This window comes from Ranitomeya imitator, chromosome 2 (genome assembly GCF_032444005.1).
Source record: "Ranitomeya imitator isolate aRanImi1 chromosome 2, aRanImi1.pri, whole genome shotgun sequence".
Lineage (NCBI taxonomy): Eukaryota > Metazoa > Chordata > Amphibia > Anura > Dendrobatidae > Ranitomeya > Ranitomeya imitator.
The window spans coordinates 328,611,289-328,627,621 of NC_091283.1; the positions used below are offsets into that span (position 1 = coordinate 328,611,289).

At 51.6% G+C, this 16,333-nt stretch overlaps 1 protein-coding gene across 1 annotated transcript in view; it reads left to right on the plus strand.

Annotated features, from left to right (window-relative positions):
- The first annotated feature begins 860 nt into the window (after positions 1 to 860).
- The window catches only part of LOC138663565 (gastrula zinc finger protein XlCGF57.1-like), a 109,520-nt gene continuing 94,047 nt past the window's right edge, over positions 861 to 16,333 (plus strand). The window contains exon 1 of the mRNA XM_069749811.1: positions 861 to 896. The gene's annotated coding sequence lies outside the window, so the exon portion shown is untranslated. The remainder of the gene's footprint in view (positions 897 to 16,333) is intronic.

A 16,333-nucleotide genomic window follows, 5' to 3' on the forward strand; every position in this document is an offset into this window, starting at 1 on the left:
GAATGATTTTACTGTCCGGGAATTTTAGGTTTGCCATCTTTGCCAGGTTGATCAGTTGTTCTGCGATCTGCTGGTCTGGCCGATTGTTTGTACCCGTGTGTATAATAATGTGCTTTGGGTTGGTAAACCGTGGTCTACTGATGACCTCTGTCACCTGTTCAATACTTGCACAGCGGATTGTACGGACCTGTTTTCCTGGGAATAGCTGCTGTGTATTTAGGTACTTCCCATTTGAGTCCATTATTAGGACAATATCGGGACTTTGCGATGTCTTGGGTGGGCTACGGTGCTGCTGATGGGGGTCTGTGATGCTGGCTTTGCTGGTGGCTGGTTCTCTTCTCTCTTCCATCTCTGTGGTTTCAGGATTTGAGTCCATTATTAGGACAGTATCAGAACTTTGCGATGTCTTGGGTGGGCTAAGGTGCTGCTGACGGAGGTCTGTGGTGCTGGCTGGTTCTGTTCTCTCTTCCATCTCTCTGGTTTCAGGATTTGAGTCCATTATTAGGACAATATCAGGACTTTGCGATGTCTTGGGTGGGCTAAGGTGCTGCTGATGGGGGTCTGTGGTGCTGGCTTTGCTGGTGGCTGGTTCTTTTCTCTCTTCCATCATATTGTTGGTTATTATTTTAATGCTGTTTGGTGTCTCTACATTCTGGTCAGTGGTGGCCATACACACACGTACACACACGGCTCTGCTACATCCACACTGTTAACCCCTCCTGACCCCCCACATAAACTTCCTCTCATCCAGCACCATAACAACCAGCACAGCAGAGTCCTGCATACACTGAGGCCCCTGATCATGTGACCCCTGACTCCTCCCGTCCTGTGACCTCATCACAGGTCCTTTGTGTGTGCGCACAGATCTGCCATCTTTGTGGATTGCAGCTCTGCAGGTCAGTTATGGGCATTCTGGCTCTTCTTACAGCTACTTTTCACACTTTTCTCCCTCCAGTCCCCTCACTATGAAGCCTGGGCCTCATTATACAGCTGTACTGGGGCCTAGTGGAGGCTTTTTAGCCATTTCTCAGACTGTAGCTCCTGGGAACAGGCCCTCGCTCCAGTCCCTTCACTATGAAGCCTGGGCCTCATTATACAGCTGTACTGGGGCCTAGTGGAGGCTTTTTAGCCATTTCTCAGCCTGTAGCTCCTGGGAACAGGCCCTCGCTCCAGTCCCCTCACTATAAAGCCTGGGCCTCATTATACAGCTGTACAGGGGCCTAGTGGAGGCTTTTTAGCCATTTCTCAGACTGTAGCTCCTGGGAACAGGCCCTCGCTCCAGTCCCCTCACTATGAAGCCTGGGCCTCATTATACCGCTGTACAGGAGCCTAGTGGAGGCTTTTTAGCCATTTCTCAGACTGTAGCTCCTGGGAACAGGCCCTCGCTCCAGTCCCTTCACTATAAAGCCTGGGCCTCATTATACAGCTGTACAGGAGCCTAGTGGAGGCTTTTTAGCCATTTCTCAGACTGTAGCTCCTGGGAACAGGCCCTCGCTCCAGTCCCTTCACTATGAAGCCTGGGCCTCATTATACAGCTGTACTGGGGCCTAGTGGAGGCTTTTTAGCCATTTCTCAGACTGTAGCTCCTGGGAACAGGCCCTCGCTCCAGTCCCTTCACTATAAAGCCTGGGCCTCATTATACAGCTGTACAGGAGCCTAGTGGAGGCTTTTTAGCCATTTCTCAGACTGTAGCTCCTGGGAACAGGCCCTCGCTCCAGTCCCCTCACTATAAAGCCTGGGCCTCATTATACAGCTGTACAGGCGTCTAGTGGAGGCTTTTTAGCCATTTCTCAGACTGTAGCTCCTGGGAACAGGCCCTCGCTCCAGTCCCCTCACTATGAAGCCTGGGTCTCATTATACAGCTGTACAGGAGCCTAGTGGAGGCTTTTTAGCCATTTCTCAGACTGTAGCTCCTGGGAACAGGCCCTCGCTCCAGTCCCCTCACTATAAAGCCTGGGCCTCATTATACAGCTGTACAGGCGTCTAGTGGAGGCTTTTTAGCCATTTCTCAGACTGTAGCTCCTGGGAACAGGCCCTCGCTCCAGTCCCTTCACTATAAAGCCTGGGCCTCATTATACAGCTGTACTGGCGCCTAGTGGAGGCTTTTTAGCCATTTCTCAGACTGTAGCTCCTGGGAACAGGCCCTCGCTCCAGTCCCTTCACTATAAAGCCTGGGCCTCATTATACAGCTGTACAGTAGCCTAGTGGAGGCTTTTTAGCCATTTCTCAGACTGTAGCTCCTGGGAACAGGCCCTCGCTCCAGTCCCTTCACTATGAAGCCTGGGCCTCATTATACAGCTGTACAGGGGCCTAGTGGAGGCTTTTTAGCCATTTCTCAGCCTGTAGCTCCTGGGAACAAGCCCTCGCTCCATTCCCCTCACTATAAAGCCTGGGCCTCATTATACAGCTGTACACGCGTCTAGTGGAGGCTTTTTAGCTATTTCTCAGACTGTAGCTCCTGGGAACAGGCCCTCACTCCAGTCCCTTCACTATAAAGCCTGGGCCTCATTATACAGCTGTACAGGAGCCTAGTGGAGGCTTTTTAGCCATTTCTCAGACTGTAGCTCCTGGGAACAGGCCCTCGCTCCAGTCCCTTCACTATAAAGCCTGGGCTTCATTATACAGCTGTACAGGAGCCTAGTGGAGGCTTTTTAGCCATTTCTCAGACTGTAGCTCCTGGGAACAGGCCCTCGCTCCAGTCCCTTCACTATAAAGCCTGGGCCTCATTATACAGCTGTACAGGAGCCTAGTGGAGGCTTTTTAGCCATTTCTCAGACTGTAGCTCCTGGGAACAGGCCCTCGCTCCAGTCCCTTCACTATAAAGCCTGGGCCTCATTATACAGCTGTACAGGGGCCTAGTGGAGGCTTTTTAGCCATTTCTCAGACTGTAGCTCCTGGGAACAGGCCCTCGCTCCAGTCCCTTCACTATAAAGCCTGGGCCTCATTCTACAGCTGTACAGGGGCCTGGTGGAGGCTTTTTAGCCATTTCTCAGACTGTAGCTCCTGGGAACAGGCCCTCGCTCCAGTCCCTTCACTATAAAGCCTGGGCTTCATTATACAGCTGTACAGGAGCCTAGTGGAGGCTTTTTAGCCATTTCTCAGACTGTAGCTCCTGGGAACAGGCCCTCACTCCAGTCCCTTCACTATAAAGCCTGGGCCTCATTATACAGCTGTACAGGGGTCTAGTGGAGGCTTTTAGCCATTTCTCAGACTGTAGCTCCTGGGAACAGGCCCTCGCTCCAGTCCCCTCACTATAAAGCCCGGGCCTCATTATACAGCTGTACAGGGGTCTAGTGGAGGCTTTTTAGCCATTTTTCAGACTGTAGCTCCTGGGAACAGACCCTCGCTCCAGTCCCTTCTCTATAAAGCCTGGGCCTCATTATATAGCTGTACAGGAGCCTAGTGGAGGCTTTTTAGCCATTTCTCAGACTGTAGCTCCTGGGAACAGGCCCTCGCTCCAGTCCCTTCACTATAAAGTCTGGGCCTCATTATACAGCTATACAGGAGTCTAGTGGAGACTTTTTAGCCATTTCTCAGACTGTAGTTCCTGGGAACAGGCCCTCGCTCCAGTCCCTTCACTATAAAGCCTGGGCCTCATTATACAGCTGTACAGGAGCCTAGTGGAGGCTTTTTAGCTATTTCTCAGACTGTAGCTCCTGAGAACAGGCCCTCGCTCCAGTCCCTTCACTATAAAGCCTGGGCCTCATTATACAGCTGTACAGGAGTCTAGTGAAGGCTTTTTAGCCATTTCTCAGACAGTAGCTCTTGGGAACAGGCCCTCGCTCCAGTCCCTTCACTATAAAGCCTCGGCCTCATTATACAGCTGTACAGGAGCCTAGTGGAGGCTTTTTAGCCATTTCTCAGACTGTAGTTCCTGGGAACAGGCCCTCACTCCAGTCCCTTCACTATAAAGCCTGGGCCTCATTATACAGCTGTACAGGGGCCTAGTGGAGGCTTTTTAGCCGTTTCTCAGACTGTAGCTCCTGGGAACAGGCCCTCGCTCCAGTCCCTTCACTATAAAGCCTGGGCCTCATTATACAGCTGTACTGGAGCCTAGTGGAGGCTTTTTAGCCGTTTCTCAGACTGTAGCTCCTGGGAACAGGCCCTCGCTCCAGTCCCTTCACTATAAAGCCTGGGCCTCATTATACAGCTGTACTGGAGCCTAGTGGAGGCTTTTTAGCCGTTTCTCAGACTGTAGCTCCTGGGAACAGGCCCTCGCTCCAGTTCCTTCACTATAAAGCCTCGGCCTCATTATACAGCTGTACAGGGTCCTAGTGGAGGCTTTTTAGCCATTTCTCAGCCTGTAGCTCCTGGGAACAGGCCCTCGCTCCAGTCCCTTCACTATAAAGCCTGGGCCTCATTATACAGCTGTACTGGAGCCTAGTGGAGGCTTTTTAGCCATTTCTCAGACTGTAGCTCCTGGGAACAGGCCCTTGCTTCGTCTGTATTGTGACTTGTGTTATTCTCTAATATTTGTGGTTTCTCCATTAGTCAGTGCTGTGACATCTGTCGGTGCTGGAGAACATTCTTATCAGTAAATCCTTGGAGACATTTTCCAGGCCGGAGTCACACTCAACGTATAAAAAATCAGTCTGATTTTGATGGCCAGGAATTGCACCAATGTTCTCCATTTGGTGATCCGTGTGTAATGCGTTTGCAATGCGATGATGCGATTTTCTCGCACACATGTATCCGTATAACATCCGTATGGCTTTACTTTTATCACTTTTTCCCTCATTGAATTTAATGACTCAATGAGCAGAAGTGAGTAAAATGTGTGCGTATTTCTCGCAAGTCACACGGATGGTCGGTGTGGTGTGCGATTTTTTTTCTCACACCCATAGACTTCCATTGGCGAGAGTCAGCCGATATACGTGTAAAATCTCAGCATGCTGAATACGCCCGAGAAAAAAAACGGTGATCTGAGTTTCCCCACAGATTAATACTGGTCCGAGTGCTATGCGATGTTTTATCCCTATTGTCCCTATTATACGGTAGTGTGACTCCGGCCTTACAGGGTGAGGCTGCCGTCACACTAGCAGTATTTGGCCAGTATTTTACATCAGTATTTCTAAGCCAAAACCAGGAGTGGAACAATTAGAGGAAACGCATAATAGAAACATATGCACCACTTCTGTATTTATCACCCACTCCTGGTTTTGGCTACAAATACTGATGTAAAATACTGACCAAATACTGCTAGTGTGAGGGCAGCCTAACTCTGCTCTCTGCACCGCACACATGCAGATTACAGGATGGAAGAAAAGCAGATTACATAGAAAAATGAGTTTATTTCACCTAAAACAAAAATGTCTAAATGCTCCCAACTTTCCCTGCTGGTTGTGCACAGCACTACAATTCCCAGCAAGTCATATGGCTGCAGCAACTGGTTACATGCTGACTCTAGTGACAGTGAAGTTCTAGTAATGATCATTGAGACAGTATTGCCTGTAGAACAGGTTTACAGAGGTGTCCACGACTTTACCATTGGTGGCCTTAGGCTGGAGTCACACATAACGTATAAAAATCGGTCCGTTTTTCATACACGAGAATCGCATCAATGTTCTCTAACAGTGATCCGTATGTCATCCGTGTGCAATGCGAGGATGCAATATTTTTTTTTTTAAAGTACTGTATTTTTCGCTTTGTAAGACGCTCCGGATTATAAGACGCACTCCAAATTTTGAGGAGAAAAATGGGAAAAAACTTTTTTTAATAAATTGGGGGGCTTCTTATAATCCATGCATCTTATTGCTTACCAAGGGTTGTGGCTGCGGTGGATCAGGGTCCCAGGGTCGTTGCTGGAGGCAGGAGTGGAGCATTGCTGCAGGCTGGGATGCGGGGGTCTGCAGGGGGGCTCCTGTGCTGCAGGCTGGGATGAGGGGGTCTGCAGGGGGGCTCCTGTGCTGCAGGCTGGGATGAGGGGGTCTGCAGGGGGGCTCCGGTGCTGCGGGGGGGCTCCGGTGCTGCGGGGGGGGCTCTGCCCACATTTTGTGAAAGGCCAGAGCTCCCAGCAGTTCGTCCATGCTTTCCTGTGCGGTGGACTTCGGGAAAATGGCCGCCGGGAGGCGGCGCATGCGCAGATGGAGATCTTGGGACCAAGATATCGAGAGATGAGATCTCAGCCCTGAAATCTCATCTCCCGAGATTCCGGCGGCCATTTTCCAAGAGTCAGTCATACAGGAAAGAGTGGACGAACTGCCGGGGGACTCTGGTCTCTCACAAAATGTCACCAGAGCCCCCCGCAGCACAAGAGCCTCCAGCATCACCCGTAGCAGCAGCGGACAACTGCATCGGCGGACAACTCCTCATCCCAGCCTGTAATGGTAAGCGGTATATCCGCTTTGTAAGACGCCCTCCATTTCCCCCCCAAATTTGGGGGAAATAAAGTGCGTCTTACAAAGCAGAAAATACGGTATTCGGCTCCCTGTAACTTTTCATCCTTTTCATACATCATGCTTCAAACATAAAGATACCAAATGTAAATTTTTGGTGAAGAATCAACAACAAGTGGAACACAATTGTGAAGTTGAACGAAATTTATTGGTTATTATACATTTTTGTGGAAATTCTAAAACTGAAAAGTGGGGCGTTCAATATTATTCAGCCACTTTAACTTAATACTTTGTTTAACCACCTTATGCTGTGATTACAGCTGCAAGTCGCTTGGGATATGTCTCTATCAGTTTTGTACATCGAGAGACTGAAATTCTTGCCCATTCTTCCTTGGCAAACAGCTCGAGCTCAGTGAGGTTTGATGGAGATCGTTTGTGAACAGCAGTTTTCAGCTCTTTCCACAAATTCTCGATTGGATTGAGGTCTGGACTTTGACTTGGCCATTCTAACACCTGGATACATTTATTTGTGAATCATTCCATTGTAGATTTTGCATTATGTTTGGGATCATTGTGTTGTTGGAAGACAAATTTCCATCCCAGTCTCAGGTCTTTTGCAGACTCCAACAGGTTTTCTTCAAGAATGGTCCTGTGTTTGGCTGCGTCCATCTTCCCTTCAATTTTAACCATTTTCCCTATCCCTGCTGAAGAAAAGCAGACCCAAACCACGATGCTGCCACCACCATGTTTGACAGTGGGGATGGTGTGTTCAGGGTGATGAGCTGTGTTGCCTTTACGCCAAACATATCGTTTGGCATTGTTGCCAAAAAGTTAGATTTTGGTTTCATCTGACCAGAGCACCTTCTTCTACATGTTTGCTCTGTCTCCCAGGTGGCTTGTTGCAAACTTTAAATGACACTTTTTATGAATATCTTTGAGAAATGGCTTTTTTCTTGCCACTCTTCCATAAAGGCCAGATTTGTGCAGTGTACGACTGATTGTTGTCCTATGGACAGACTGTCCCACCTCAGCTGTAGATCTCTGCAGTTCATCCAGCGAGATCATGGGCCTCTTGGCTGCATCTCTGATCAGTCTTCTCCTTGTTTGAGATTATTATTATCTTTACTTTTTATACAGAGCTAACATATTCCGCAGAGTATTTTAATCACAGCAGGAGGGGGGGAGCGGTGTGCGGGGGGGGGGGGGGGACCTGGATATTGATTTTACACACTAATATTCATATCTTCTCTACAACAAACGCTGGTGCAGGGAAGATATGAATGGGGCTTCAGCACCAGTGGGGGGGACAGCGCTTAATGTAGCGCTGTCTCCTGCACGGCACACGGACTGCACACAGACAACGTCCGTGTGCGGTATGTGTTTTACACGGACCCATTGACTTTAATGGGTCCGTGTAATACGTGCGCTCCCACGAACACTGACATGTCTCCGTGTTTGGCACACGGAGACACGGTCCGCAAAAAATCAATGACATCTGAAAAGATGCATTGATTTTAATGTGTCTTCGTGTGTCAGTGGCTCCGGTACGTGAGGAAACTGTCACCTCACGTACCGGAGCCACTGACGTGTGAAACCGGCCTTATAGCTTTCTTCTCTGTTTGTTCCACTCCTGGTTTGGCTTACAAATACTGATGTAAAATACTGACCACATACTGATAGTGTGACCGTAGCCTTAAAGTGAGGTTTGATAAAGACCCATCACGGGGTCGAAACGTTACCTCGATACTTTATTAACACTGTGTTTTCAATAAATCTCACCTATATATTGCATTTGAAAATTCATATCTTGAGTGCGGCTGTTTTTTTAAGCAGTTCATTTTCATTGACTGAGGCCACACATGTCTAGTCAGCACATGACCGCATGTATGTAAATCACCAGCAAGGGAGAATCCTGACAGCGTGCAGTGCACACTGTGAGAATTCAGAAGTCTGCAGTCACATAGAATGACTGCAGACTCATTACAAACCGTCGTCTCTGTTGCCGTTCTTCTTTTCTTCATCTTGTTCAGACCCCATGACTTTTCTCATCCACAGCTCATCTCTGCAGACTTCCTTCTTCTCCGCTCTTTTGCAGAAAATCTCCACATGATGCCCTTAAAGATAGAAGTGTAATTTTAATGCTCCTGAATAAAAAAAAATTGCCCCTCACTATATTGTCTGCGCAAAATATGACCCCCACACTGTCCCTCTTATGGTACATGCGCTTCATAAAGTTCATACTGACCTCTCCTTTCCATACCGGCCCCCTCTTCACAGTATTTCTACTGTACTCTCATCACACTCCCTCCTTCTTGGTATACTGTCCCCTCCTGGCTGTGCCCTTACACTGTCCCTCCATGCTACGCCCTCACTATTCTGTGCCCACTCACTTTTCTCCCCCATACTGTCTCCTCACACTATTCCCCTCCCTCCTCATACGGTCTCCTCTCACATCCCCCTTGTTCACCATACTGTCTCCTCATATATTTACCCCCTCACTTTCTATACTGCCTGCTCACCTGACTCCCCATACTGTGTCTGCACACATCCCATCACCTTCACTCCCCGTACTCTGTCCACATAAATTTTTCACATCACTACTCATACATTCTCCCGTTTGCTCCCCATACTGTCTTCACCCATCCCCCATACTGTTTCCTTATACATGCTCCCATTTCCTAGTACTGTTTCCTCGTACATGCCCCCATTCCCCCATACTGTTTCCTCATACATGCCCCCCATTGCCCAGTATTGTTTCCTCATACATGCCCCTCATTCCCCATACTGTTTCCTCGTAGATGCCCCCATTCCCCCATACTGTTTCCTCGTACATGCCCCATTTCCCCATACTGTTTCCTCATACATTCCCCCATACTGTTTCCTCATACATGCTCCCCATTCCCCCATACTGTTTCCTCATACATGCCCCCCATTCCCCGTACTGTTTTCTCATACATGCCCCCCAGCTACCCCTTTGCTCTTCATTTTGTGTCCTCAAATCTCCCCCACAAATTAAAGTGCCCCATCCCCACTACATATCTTCCCACACACAATACATAACCCCATCTATACTCCAAATCTCCCCACACATTAAATCCCCCATCCCCCTCCAAATCTCCTCCCACATTAAACACCCCCATCCCCACTCAAATTCTCCTCACACACAAAAAATCCCCCCATCACCACTCCAATTCTTCCCACGCATAATAAATCCCCCCTGTGCACTTAATGTTCGGTGTCTTCAGCTCCACTGGAGCACTTACCACCAGAGTTCACCTCTGCAGCGTGGGCGAGTGACGTCAGCAGCGTGGTCACATGATCTGATCACACTGCTGACGTTGCTCTGACCCGGCCATCAGACTGAGGCTCAATTGTACTCGCTTCTGTACAATTGATCTCTGGGAGCTGACGCGCTGCAGCCGACTCTCAGTCCGGGGTGCCAGAATGCAGCCACCGGGGGAGACAATGTGGACCGCCACATTAGGCTGCCCGACTGTGCCCCCTTACCTGCTGCGCCCGGGCACAAGCCCCGACTGCCCCCCCGGATATGCCTCTGGGTCTGTGTGTGTCAGTGTCTCCGGTACATGTGGAAGCTGTCACCACACGCACCAGACATACTGACGTGTGAAAGAGCGGAATAAAGAAGTGCGATTTATTTATTTTTATTTTTTAAAATATAAACGTGTCCACAAAAGAACAACCTATTTAAATCTAAAATTAACTTGATCTGTTAAAACTATAAGAGAAAAAAAATGTATTTAATGCTAGAATTGTGGGGTTTTGGTCACAATGCCACAAAAAATGCATTAAGAAGCAATCAAAGCATCACATGTACCCCAACATTTATTATCTAGAAATCCCAGATGTTTTGGAAAATTGCAACTCAAGTAATTGTTTTGTTATGAATTTCTCAATTTTTTTCACCCCAATAAAAAAAAACAAAAAAAAACACAAACCCACACATTTTTTATTTTCCCGCTGACAAAGTCAAAGTTGCAGCTCTTAGAAGAAGGGAAGGGAAAACTGAAAGAGCAGAAATAAGAGAAAGGCAGCCTTCCATGATTGCACACTTATGGGGCTATAGAGGCCGTGTGTGACTCAGTGCTGCTGACTTATTACACTATTAGGCTATATTCACACTTAGCGGTTTTTACCGCGGAACCGCCGCGATTTTGATGCTGCGGGTCCGCAGCAGTTTCCATAGCGTTTACAGTAACATGTAAACCCTATGGAAACCGCAAACCGCTGTGCACATGCTGCGTGAAAAACCGCGCGGGAACGCAGCGGTTTACAACCCGCAGCATGTCACTTCTTTGTGCAGAATCGCTGCGATTCTGCACCCATAGGAATACATTGAACCGCTTACTTCCCGCATGGGGCTGTGCCCACGTTGCGGGAAGTAAGCGGATAATGTGCGGGTGGTACCCGGGGTGGAGGAGAGGAGACTCTCCTCCAGGCCCTGGGAACCATATTTGGGGTTAAAAAATAAAAAATCTGGTTATACTCACCCTCTGATGTCCGGAGCTCCTGGGCGCTGCACGCGGCCGTCCGGTCAGAGTTGCTCTGCGACCAGGACCTGCGGTGACGTCGCGGTCACATGACCGTGACGTCACGAAGGGTCCTTCTCGCACAGCATCTTTGGAACCGGACCGCCGGGTACAGCGCCCAGGAGATCCGGACATCAGAGGGTGAGTATAACCAGATTTTATTATTTTTAACATTACTATTGATGCTGCATATTGCTGCATATGCAGCATCAATAGTATAGGCGGAAACCCGCAGCGGAAAACGCGGAACAAACCGCGATAAATCTGCAGGGAGAACCGCAGTTGTTTTTCCCTGCAGATTTATCAAATCCGCTGCGGGAGAACCCGCAGGGACCCGACGCAAGGTGTGAACATGGCCTTATTGTACATATACCGGGATCTGTCCACAGTATTTGTCTGCCTCAGATTTATATTATTACTTTCCCACTGTACAGCAGCAGGAACTACAGGAATTAATGGGATGTAGAAATCCTTCTCCTGTTATTAACCTAATCGCTGCCAGTTCCGCAGTGCCTCTGCTCATCCTGCAGCTGATGGATAGCCACCACTGCCCAGTGTCTGTGACTGCAGGTTGTGGTAGATCACAGATCATGTATGCACTCACTACACCGAGCAGCCAATCACAGATCATGTATGCACTCACTACACCGAGCAGCCAATCACAAATCATGTATGCACTCACTACACCGAGCAGCCAATCACAGATCATGTATGCACTCACTACACCGACCAGCCAATCACAAATCATGTATGCATTCACTACACTGAGCAGCCAATCACAGATCATGTATGTTCTCACTACACCGAGCAGCCAATCACAAATCATGTATGCATTCACTACACTGAGCAGCCAATCACAGATCATGTATGAGCTCATATGGGAGGAGCCCAGTCACAACAACAAACCATTGCCAGTCATTTCCCACTTGTACACAGTGCTGTCTTCTCCCTACTCACAGCCTCCAGTCAGGCAGGAAGAAGCTAAGCAAACAGCAAGGTAAAAAATTGGCTCAGCTCACAGTGGTGAGGCCCATTATTCTCTATGTGGAGTGTGGCTCTGCGGGTGGAGGTCGGTGCTGGAGGCTCCATTATTCTCTATGTGGAGTGCGGCTCTGCGGGTGGAGGTCGGTGCTGGAGACTCCATTATTCTCTATGTGGAGTGCGGCTCTGCGGGTGGAGGTCGGTGCTGGAGGCTCCATTATTCTCTATGTGGAGTGCGGCTCTGCGGGTGGAGGTCGGTGCTGGAGGCTCCATTATTCTCTATGTGGAGTGCGGCTCTGCGGGTGGAGGTCGGTGCTGGAGGCCCCATTATTCTCTATGTGGAGTGCGGCTCTGTGGGTGGAGGTCGGTGCTGGAGGCTCCATTATTCTCTATGTGGAGTGCGGCTCTGTGGGTGGAGGTCGGTGCTGGAGGCTCCATTATTGTCTATGTGGAGTGCGGCTCTGCGGGTGGAGGTCGGTGCTGGAGGCTCCATTATTCTCTATGTGGAGTGCGGCTCTGCGGGTGGAGGTCGGTGCTGGAGGCTCCATTATTCTCTATGTGGAGTGCGGCTCTGCGGGTGGAGGTCGGTGCTGGAGGCCCCATTATTCTCTATGTGGAGTGCGGCTCTGTGGGTGGAGGTCGGTGCTAGAGGCTCCATTATTCTCTATGTGGAGTGCGGCTCTGCGGGTGGAGGTCGGTGCTGGAGGCTCCATTATTCTCTATGTGGAGTGCGGCTCTGCGGGTGGAGGTCGGTGCTGGAGGCTCCATTATTCTCCATGTGGAGTGCGGCTCTGCGGGTGGAAGTCGGTGCTGGAGGCTCCATTATTCTCTATGTGGAGTGCGGCTCTGCGTGTGGAGGTTAGTGCTGGAGGCTCCATTATTCTCTATGTGGAGTGCGGGTGGAGGTCGGTGCTGGAGGCTCCATTATTCTCTGTGTGGAGTGCGGCTCTGCGGGTGGAGGTCGGTGCTGGAGGCTCCATTCTCTATGTGGAGTGCGGCTCTGCGGGTGGAGGTCGGTGCTGGAGGCCCCATTATTCTCTATGTGGAGTGCGGCTCTGCGTGTGGAGGTTAGTGCTGGAGGCTCCATTATTCTCTATGTGGAGTGCGGGTGGAGGTCGGTGCTGGAGGCTCCATTATTCTCTGTGTGGAGTGCGGCTCTGCGGGTGGAGGTCGGTGCTGGAGGCTCCATTCTCTATGTGGAGTGCGGCTCTGCGGGTGGAGGTCGGTGCTGGAGGCCCCATTATTCTCTATGTGGAGTGCGGCTCTGCGGGTGGAGGTCGGTGCTGGAGGCTCCATTATTCTCTATGTGGAGTGCGGGTGGAGGTCGGTGCTGGAGGCCCCATTATTCTCTATGTGGAGTGCGGCTCTGCGGGTGGAGGTCGGTGCTGGAGGCTCCATTCTCTATGTGGAGTGCGGCTCTGCGGGTGGAGGTAGGTGCTGGAGGCTCCATTATTCTCTATGTGGAGTGTGGCTCTGCGGGTGGAGGTCGGTGCTGGAGGCTCCATTATTCTCTATGTGGAGTGCGGCTCTGCGGGTGGAGGTCGGTGCTGGAGCCTCCATTATTCTCTATGTGGAGTGCGGCTCTGCGGGTGGAGGTCGGTGCTGGAGGCTCCATTCTCTATGTGGAGTGCGGCTCTGCGGGTGGAGGTAGGTGCTGGAGGCTCCATTATTCTCTATGTGGAGTGCGGCTCTGCGGGTGGAGGTCGGTGCTGGAGGCTCCATTATTCTCTATGTGGAGTGCGGCTCTGCGGGTGGAGGTCGGTGCTGGAGCCTCCATTATTCTCTATGTGGAGTGCGGCTCTGCGGGTGGAGGTCGGTGCTGGAGGCCCCATTATTCTCTATGTGGAGTGCGGCTCTGCGGGTGGAGGTCGGTGCTGGAGGCTCCATTATTCTCTATGTGTAGTGCGACTCTGTGGGTGGAGGTCGGTGCTGGAGGCTCCATTATTCTCTATGTGGAGTGCGGCTCTGCGGGTGGAGGTCGGTGCTGGAGGCCCCATTATTCTCTATGTGGAGTGCAGCTCTGCGGGTGGAGGTCGGTGCTGGAGGCTCCATTATTCTTCATGTGGAGTGCGGCTCTGCGGGTGGAGGTCGGTGCTGGAGGCTCCATTATTCTCCATGTGGAGTGCGGCTCTGCGGGTGGAGGTCGGTGCTGGAGGCTCCATTATTCTCTATGTGGAGTGCGGCTCTGCGTGTGGAGGTTAGTGCTGGAGGCTCCATTATTCTCTATGTGGAGTGCGGGTGGAGGTCGGTGCTGGAGGCTCCATTATTCTCTATGTGGAGTGCGGCTCTGTGGGTGGAGGGCGGTGCTGGGGGCTCCATTATTCTCTATGTGGAGTGCGGCTCTGCGGGTGGAGGTCGGTGCTGGAGGCTCCATTATTCTCTATGTGGAGTGCGGCTCTGCGGGTGGAGGTCGGTGCTGGAGGCTCCATTATTCTCTATGTGGAGTGCAGCTCTGCAGGTGGAGGTCGGTGCTGGAGGCTCCATTATTCTCCATGTGGAGTGCGGCTCTGCGGGTGGAGGTCGGTGCTGGAGGCTCCATTATTCTCTATGTGGAGTGCGGCTCTGCGGGTGGAGGTCGGTGCTGGAGGCCCCATTATTCTCTATGTGGAGTGCGGCTCTGCGGGTGGAGGTCGGTGCTGGAGGCTCCATTATTCTCTATGTGGAGTGCGGCTCTGCGGGTGGAGGTCGGTGCTGGAGGCTCCATTATTCTCTATGTGGAGTGCGGCTCTGCGGGTGGAGGTCGGTGCTGGAGGCTCCATTATTCTCTATGTGGAGTGTGGCTCTGTGGGTGGAGGTCGGTGCTGGGGGCCCCATTATTCTCCATGTGGAGTACGGCTCTGCGGGTGGAGGTCGGTGCTGGAGGCTTCATTATTCTCTATGTGGAGTGCGGCTCTGCGGGTGGAGGTAGGTGCTGGAGGATCCATTATTCTCTATGTGGAGTGCGGCTCTGCGGGTGGAGGTCGGTGCTGGAGGCTCCATTATTCTCTATGTGGAGTGCTGCTCTGTGGGTGGAGGTCTGTGCTGGAGGCTCCATTATTCTCTATGTGGAGTGCGGCTCTGCGGGTGGAGGTCGGTGCTGGAGGCCCCATTATTCTCTATGTGGAGTGCGGCTCTGCGGGTGGAGGTCGGTGCTGGAGGCTCCATTATTCTCTATGTGGAGTGCGGCTCTGCGGGTGGAGGTCGGTGCTGGAGGCTCCATTATTCTCTATGTGGAGTGCGGCTCTGCGGGTGGAGGTCGGTGCTGGAGGCTCCATTATTCTCTATGTGGAGTGTGGCTCTGTGGGTGGAGGTCGGTGCTGGAGGCTCCATTATTCTCTATGTGGAGTGCGGCTCTGCGGGTGGAGGTCGGTGCTGGAGGCTCCATTATTCTCTATGTGGAGTGCGGCTCTGCGGGTGGAGGTCGGTGCTGGAGGCTCCATTATTCTCTATGTGGAGTGCGGCCCTGCGGGTGGAGGTCGGTGCTGGAGGCTCCATTATTCTCTATGTGGAGTGTAGCTCTGCGGGTGGAGGTCGGTGCTGGAGGCTCCATTATCCTCTATGTGGAGTGCGGCTCTGCGGGTGGAGGTCGGTGCTGGAGGCTCCATTATTCTCTATGTGGAGTGCGGCTCTGCGGGTGGAGGTCGGTGCTGGAGGCTCCATTATTCTCTATGTGGAGTGCGGCTCTGGGGGTGGAGGTCGGTGCTGGAGGCTCCATTATTCTCTATGTGGAGTGCGGCTCTGCGGGTGGAGGTCGGTGCTGGAGGCTCCATTCTCTATGTGGAGTGCGGCTCTGCGGGTGGAGGTCGGTGCTGGAGGCCCCATTATTCTCTATGTGGAGTGCGGCTCTGCGGGTGGAGGTCGGTGCTGGAGGCTCCATTATTCTCTATGTGGAGTGCGGGTGGAGGTCGGTGCTGGAGGCCCCATTATTCTCTATGTGGAGTGCGGCTCTGCGGGTGGAGGTCGGTGCTGGAGGCTCCATTCTCTATGTGGAGTGCGGCTCTGCGGGTGGAGGTAGGTGCTGGAGGCTCCATTATTCTCTATGTGGAGTGCGGCTCTGCGGGTGGAGGTCGGTGCTGGAGGCTCCATTATTCTCTATGTGGAGTGCGGCTCTGCGGGTGGAGGTCGGTGCTGGAGCCTCCATTATTCTCTATGTGGAGTGCGGCTCTGCGGGTGGAGGTCGGTGCTGGAGGCTCCATTCTCTATGTGGAGTGCGGCTCTGCGGGTGGAGGTAGGTGCTGGAGGCTCCATTATTCTCTATGTGGAGTGCGGCTCTGCGGGTGGAGGTCGGTGCTGGAGGCTCCATTATTCTCTATGTGGAGTGCGGCTCTGCGGGTGGAGGTCGGTGCTGGAGCCTCCATTATTCTCTATGTGGAGTGCGGCTCTGCGGGTGGAGGTCGGTGCTGGAGGCCCCATTATTCTCTATGTGGAGTGCGGCTCTGCGGGTGGAGGTCGGTGCTGGAGGCTCCATTATTCTCTATGTGTAGTGCGACT